We start from the raw sequence: 7,056 nt of genomic DNA on the forward strand, positions 1-7,056 counted from the left end.
GCTAAAAAGGACTGAGCCCGCTGAGGAGAAGAAGGTACTTTGCCACAACCTCTATCATATCCCCCCTTAGTCGTCTCTTTTCTAAGCTGAAAATTCCCAGTCATTTTAATCTCTCCTCCTGTTTCATACCCCGAATCATTTTAGTTGCCCATCTCTGAACCTTTTCCAATTCCAATATATCTTTTTGGGGATGGGGTGACTTGATCTGCACACGGTATTCAAGGTGTGCACGTACCATGGATTTATATAGAGGTGATATGATATTTTCTGTCTTATTATCTATCCCTTTCCTAATGATGCCCAACATTCTGTTCGCTTTTTTGACTGCTGCTGCACATTGAGTGGATGTTTTCAGAGAACTCTCCACAATGACTCCAACATCTCTTAGGAGTGGTAACAGCTAAGTCAGACTCCATCATTTTGTATGTATAGTTGAGATTGTTTTCCAATGTGCATCACTTTGCATTTATCAACATTGAATTTCATCTGCCATTTTGTTGCCCAGTCACCCAGTTTTGTGAGATCCCTTTGTAACTCTTCGCAGTCTGCCTGGGACTTAACTCTCTTAAATAGTTTTGTATCATCTGCAAATTTTGCCACCTCACTGTTTACCCATTTTTCCAGATCATTTACGAATACATTGAACAGTAATGGTGCTAGTACCAACTCCTCAGGGATACCACTATTCATCTCTCTCCATTCTGAAAACTGAACATTTCTTCCTACCCTTTGTTTCCCATCTTTTAACCAGTTACTGATCCATGAGAGGACTTCCCTCTTATCCCATGAGGGCTTACTTTTTCAAAAGTCCATTTAAATTAAATACACTTTAAAAAAAATTATATTTTTTTAGAAATCTAGACCTGTTATGTATTTTGGTGTAACTTGCATGATCCTTATGTTAAATTTGCATTATCCTAACAAAACATTTACTTTATTCATATCTCTTTTATATGTTGCAGGACAAAGTGAAAATGAAAAGACAAAAAACAATACAACAATTTTTCCACTCAAAGGCCTCAAAAACTAACCAATGTGAAGAACACATCAAGAACCAAGACTATATCAACATGTCATGTGAAGGTTCAAGTGGTGTATCTACATCCGACCAGCCCGAAGCACAAATACAGCTACCTACTGAAGAAACAGTGTCTCCAAAACCTAAAGGCAGTTCCCGATGTTTGTCGGTCAAAGTGTTCCCATTTATTGAAGTTACAAACGATGGCTACTGGTGCACCTCTTGCAAAAAGCTTACGAAGAAGGAAAGCTTCCCAATGCTATCACTGGTAAAAGTGGAGGAGCTTGGTTTGTCAAACCGATCAGCAAAGCCAATGCTGACAAACTACGTGAAAAGGCTGCAAAACACCAGGCCTCTGGAGTGCATCAACATGCAGAAAGCCTTATAAGCTCACTTTCAAAGCCAATTTTAGAAGTACTTAATGAGGCTGTTAAGAATGCTGGAGACACAACACAGTTCATGCGAACAAACATGGCTGTGGCATCCTACTTTCTATTTAAGCAAGAGATACCACACACTACAAACTGGAGGCCAATGTTAAGTGCATTGTCACTAGTTCATCCTGAAGTGGAACACTGGTTCCGAACAAGACCAGCAAATGCTCACTATCTTTCTGCAAGAAACTCAACTGACTGGCTAGAAGCATGTGGTGCAACAGTGCAAGACTCAACAGTTGAAAAAGTGACCAACTCTCTCACCATATTCAAAATATTTGCATACATGGCTGCTGAATGCACCGATGCAAATGGGCATCAAGTATTAAGTAATTGTGTATGTTATCTTGATGTCCGGGGTAGGCCAGTAGATGCATTTCTAGATGTTCAAGTTATAGAAGACACATTGGCTGCATCTGTGACAACCCACATCTTAGAAGAGTTAAATGCTTGTCAATTGGACCCCAAACAGATGGCTGCTTGTGCATCTGATGGAGCTGCAAACTTCTCTGGAAGATATGGTGGAGTACAAGCTTTGTTCAGAGAAAAGTGTAACTCTAATCTCTCCTATGCACACTGCAGAGGCCATCTACTCCAACTAGCACTAGTACGAGCTGCAGACTCTTCAAAAGACATTAAAAAAAGCTATAAATTTAATGTCTTCATTATATTCTTTTTTCAGCAAGAGTCCAAAAAGACTGAATATCTTGGAAAATATAGAAGATATAATGGGACTGAAGTTCAAATTAGTCCAACCTGGGAAAACCCTCTGGCTTTCTCATGAGCGATCCTTGGTTGTTGTCTTAAAATTACTCCAGCTGTTATTACTGGCTTTGGAAAGTATCTACCAAGATGGGATGGATCTAAGTAGTGAGGCTGGTGGATTACTTTTGCTACTATGTTCAGAGAAGACTATTGCCATTCTCTCTCTCATAACTCTACTGTTGAAACCACTTGGGTCATTAAACAGTGCCATCCAGGCATCTGCTACAACAGTAGTAGATCTTTGTCCAGCAATAGAAGCTACATTTGGATCAATCAGAGAGCTATCCATTGAAAAAGTACTGGAAGAAACAAAGACTTCAGTCCAGAAGTTGACTAATGAAGGCATTTATATTGAATCCTTAAGTGAAGAAGACAAGAAGTATTTGTTAAGAAAACTGAAAAAGCACACAGACTTGAGGCTTAAAAATCTACAACAGCGACTTCTAGATTCTACTCAACCTCTACGTAGCTTTTACAGACCCCTGTCCTATAAAACACCGACAGTTGAGTGAAGTGAGGCACTACCAGCAATGGGGCTGCCATGTGCTCAGGACAGAATAGAGAATTTGAACACAGAGTGGAATATCATACGACGAATGAATGAAGATTTGACTTCAACTTTTTTATCATTACTAGTGGCTCAACCCGATCTTTGTGTTCTGTTTCCTGGGGTGAAAGAAGTAGGAATTCATCTCTTGCTACTCCCAGTCACAACAGCTACAGCGGAGCGTTCTTTTTCATCATTGAATAGAATTTTGTGTTTTGAAAGAAGTCGCCTTCTGCCTGATCATGTGAATGAACTAATGAGCATAGCAATTGAAGGAATGGAAGTACGGGACACACGAGAAGTCACCAAACATGAACGCATTGCATTCAAGAAGTTCATTAACAGAGTTGTGCAAAATTATAACAAGAAACCAAGAAGGATGTAGACACAGTGCTTCATAGAAGGATTGAGTAGCCAACTTTAATTTGTGTGATGATTTTAAAACATGAGTTAAATCTAATGGTCATGAAACATTTTTCAGTTTTTATATGGTGCCATACAGCCCACCTTCACTCTCACAGTCTCACCCCTCATTGGCCTTGACGCCCCCCCCTGTAAATTCAAACACCCCCCCTAATTTCAATTCCTGGGGAAACCACTGGGGCAGGATGTGCCCCAGAGCACAGAACCCAGGAGTCCTGGCTCCCAGCCCCCCGGGGTCTAACCCACCAGCCCCCACTCCCCTCCCAGAGCCGGGGAGAGAACCCAGGAGTCCTGGCTCCCAGCCCCCCTGGGTCTAACCCACCAGACCCCACTCCCCTCCCAGAGCTGGGGAGAGAAGCCAGGAGTCCTGGCTCCCAGCCCCCCCTGCTCTGACCCACCAGCCCCCACTCACCTCCCAGAGCCAGGAAAGAACCCAGGAGTCCTGTCTCCCAGCCCCCCACTTGACCACCAGACCCCCCCTTCCCTCCCAGAGCAAAGGAGAGAACCCAGGAGTCCTGGCTCCTAGTCCCACCCCCACTCTAACCACCAGCCCCCACTCCCCTCCCAGAGCCGGGGAGAGAACCCAGGCGTCCTGGCTCCCAGCCTTGCCTCGCACAGCTGGGCTGATCGACCCTGTCGGGGTTGCAGCTTTGACAGGGGAAAGGCCACCCGTTGCCTCTGCTGGTGCCAGCCACCGCCGCCGGTGGGCAAGCGAAATAGGGAGCGACCGAAACCAAACCAGGTCAGGATCCGCCGAGCTGGGAGCCGGTTCAGCCAAGCCCACGACGGGCAGCGTTCTCCAGCCCCCAGGTGCAGGTGGATGGGCCTTTGCTCCGCCTTCCGTTGGATCCCCTGGCATGGGCCGCTCCTGTGAGGATCGCCCCCCCTTGCCATCTTATTTCTGGTATGAGAAGCACCCTCTCCCCTCCCTGACCCCAGGGGAGAGAGTTCTCAGAAGGCTGACGGGTGATCTGGAAGGGGATCCAGAAGATCGGGAGGAGTGTCTCCATGGGCCTCAGTTTCCCCACCTGGTCAATGGGTTGAAATAGCCTTTGGCTATTTAGGTGGTCAGGTTTGGGACTGTCTCTTAGTGTGCGTATGTACAGTGACTGGCATGATCAGGCTCTGCTTTCGTTTGGGATCTGTGCAGCGTCGGGCACAGTGAGGGCACCAATCTCAGTAGTACCTGGCACAAGGGGCACCTGTTGGTGACGGGCATCTGTGCAGCGCCTGGCACCATGGGGGGCCCTGATCTCAGTTGGGGTCTGGGCAGCGCCTGGCATGATGGGAGCCTGATTTCTGCTGGAGTTTGTGCCATGGAAATGCAAAACATTTGGTCACCAGCCCCCTGGGACTAAAAACTGGGTATTTTCAGCCTGCACGGCTCTGGTCTGGGGTGAATTCCAAACCCTCCGCTCGTATAAATAACCAAGACACCAGCACAGGCATAACATTTCCCCTGTCAATGACTGATTTCTTTCACGGGTCCGGGTCGTCCCTTCCCGCTTCCTTCAGCTTCTTTCCAAGGCCCTCTTTTTTGTGGCTCCAGAATCCTTGGTTTTGTTATTCTGACTTTTTCCAAAAGAAAGAAGAAGCCTTTTCACTGAGCCTTGGCCCTCTCCTCTTTGGCAGAGGCTGATGTAAACAGCCGGGCCGGGCCAAGAAAGGCTCTGGCTCCGTATTTGTTAATTTCCTTGCTTAGCTTCCACCACCTCGAGGGATCGGTGCAGCTCTGGAGGGGATCCCAACACTGCAAGGAGTCAATCTGCCCAGGGTGACACGGGCCGGAGAATGTCCAGCGTTTATCCTGGGATAGCGCCCATTGCTTCTCATGGATCTTCCACACCCAGTCCTGATTAAAAGACATCCAGAGACGGGCAATCCACCCTGTCCCTAGGTGAGTTCTTCCGAGGATTAACAGCCCTCCCTGGTAAAAATCCGGGCCTTCCCTCTGGTTTGTTTCTTTCTCCGTAGAGGGATTTGTTTGTGTGGGTCCTACAAAAAGTAATGCCCCAGCTTTAGATTGTTTTAAAAAGACCTTGTTGTTGTTATGGTAGAAATGCCCCCACCTGAGCTCGGGGCCCCTGTTACGCCAGGCACAGTGCTGCACAGACACCCCCTGACCAGGATCGGGGCCCTGTCACGCCGGGCGCTGCACAGACAATTAACGACAGTCGCTGTCCCAAAGAGCTTACGATCCAGCCTGGGACAGCGCCCAGTTCCCAGTTCTGCCACAGAAGCCCCGTGCCTCAGTTTACAATGGGCATCGGAGCTGGGGGGCTGGCCAGCGTGGAGGGGAAGGGCCGGCCCAGAGAGCTGCTCGAGGGGGCCAGGGCCTCGGCTGGGTGATGCTGAATGCAGCCCTGAGAAATCGGACCGAATCTTCAGCAAGACTGGCCCAGCCCACCCCCACTCGGCAGGCACTTGGGAATTCCGGTCGCCCATCTGTCCGGGGGCTGGTTACTCCAAAGACAGCAGCTGTGGGATGCTCGGGAGAAACCGACAGCCCTTCACCTCCACTTTGCTCCTGTCCCAATCCAGCCCCCCGAGGAAGGGGGCGGGATTGGAAGCTGGCTATGGGAGTGGGGTCTAGTGGTTAGAGGAGGGGGAAACTGGGGGCCCAGACTCCTGGGTTCTCTCCCCAGTGACCCAGAGAGCGGAAGGGCAAGAGCCAGGAACAGAACCCACATGTCCTGGCTTCCACTCCAGCCCCGCCAGCCACTGGATCCCGGCGCCTCCTCTGGGCTGGGTGGTTAGCACGGTTAGCTCTATGGCCCGACCTAGCCGGAGCTGCCTGGCTTCCCTCCCCCTCCATTGCAGCCAAACCCAGAATCTCGCGTTAATCGCAACGCCGGGCGTTTTCTCCACGGTTGATCCCCTTTGCAGCTTTGGGAAATCAGCGTCACAAGAAGTAACCCCGGCAATTCTGACGTCCTCTGGCTCGTGAACTTGAAGGGTCTCCAGTAGCTGATCCCCTGTCCTGGGGCTGGATGGGAGCCGGTGCCCCCTAGAGGGGAAAGGCCCCATTCCCCACCTCCCTGAGCCAGCCAGTCCCCGCCCTAGGGCTTGATGGGGGCTGGCGCCCTCTAGAGAAGAAGGGCCCCCAACCCTTTCCCCCAGTCATCCAACCTTTGTGGGGGGCAGTCCTCTGGCCTGGGCTGTGCGGGAGGGCAGACTGGATGATCCCAGCAGTCCCATGGGAAGAAACGCCCTCGTGGATCACGGGGATCTAACTGGTGTGAAATCCCCGGGGCTCCTCCGAGGAAATCCTTCACACCTGCAACCCTTGAGCCGGACCCATTCCTGAGCGTGGCGCTCAGGCCAGCCAGGCACGCGGGGCCAGCTCCTTTTCCACCGGGCTCTGGCTCCTGCTGACCTAGCCGCGGGCTCCCTCGCATTTCTTTCCTTTCTAACCCAGGGCACGGACTGGCCTGAACATTTTGTTTTCGTTTCATCTGACAGAGGGGAGAGCGAAGGCCTGGCCTCCCTCCAGCCTCCGCGGGGCGGACAATCCCAGCTTGTGTCCGCATGAATGCTACATTGAGAGGTGCGGGGGGGGGAAAACCCGTCAAGCTTTAAAAAGTGCGTCCAAAAAAGAGATCTCAGAGGTTGGTGCTTCTCGGCGGAGCTGCGGGGACTCATCATGCCAATGCGGAGACAGCTGCTGCTCTTTTCCTTTGCTCTCCTACCGTGCCTGCAGCCTGTACCCAGCACCGGGCACCCCCATATTCCACAGGTGAGGCTGAGGGGTTCTCCCCCTTGCTAAGTTTTGGGGTCTGGTGGCTACAGCAGAAGACGTGAAACCCAGGAGCCCTGACGTTGTTTCTCATCTCCAAATCGCAATTGCACCTCACGTTCTCTGCTCTAAC

The 7,056-nt window shown here is 50.3% G+C and overlaps 1 protein-coding gene across 1 annotated transcript in view; it reads left to right on the top strand.

Annotated features, from left to right (window-relative positions):
• ITIH6 (inter-alpha-trypsin inhibitor heavy chain family member 6) overlaps positions 1–7,056 on the top strand; it is a 23,438-nt gene that overhangs the window by 1,988 nt on the left and 14,394 nt on the right. The window lies entirely within an intron of this gene.

Source organism: Terrapene carolina, unplaced genomic scaffold (genome assembly GCF_002925995.2).
Source record: "Terrapene carolina triunguis isolate 2854851 unplaced genomic scaffold, T_m_triunguis-2.0 Scaffold588, whole genome shotgun sequence".
NCBI classification, from domain to species: Eukaryota; Metazoa; Chordata; order Testudines; family Emydidae; genus Terrapene; species Terrapene triunguis.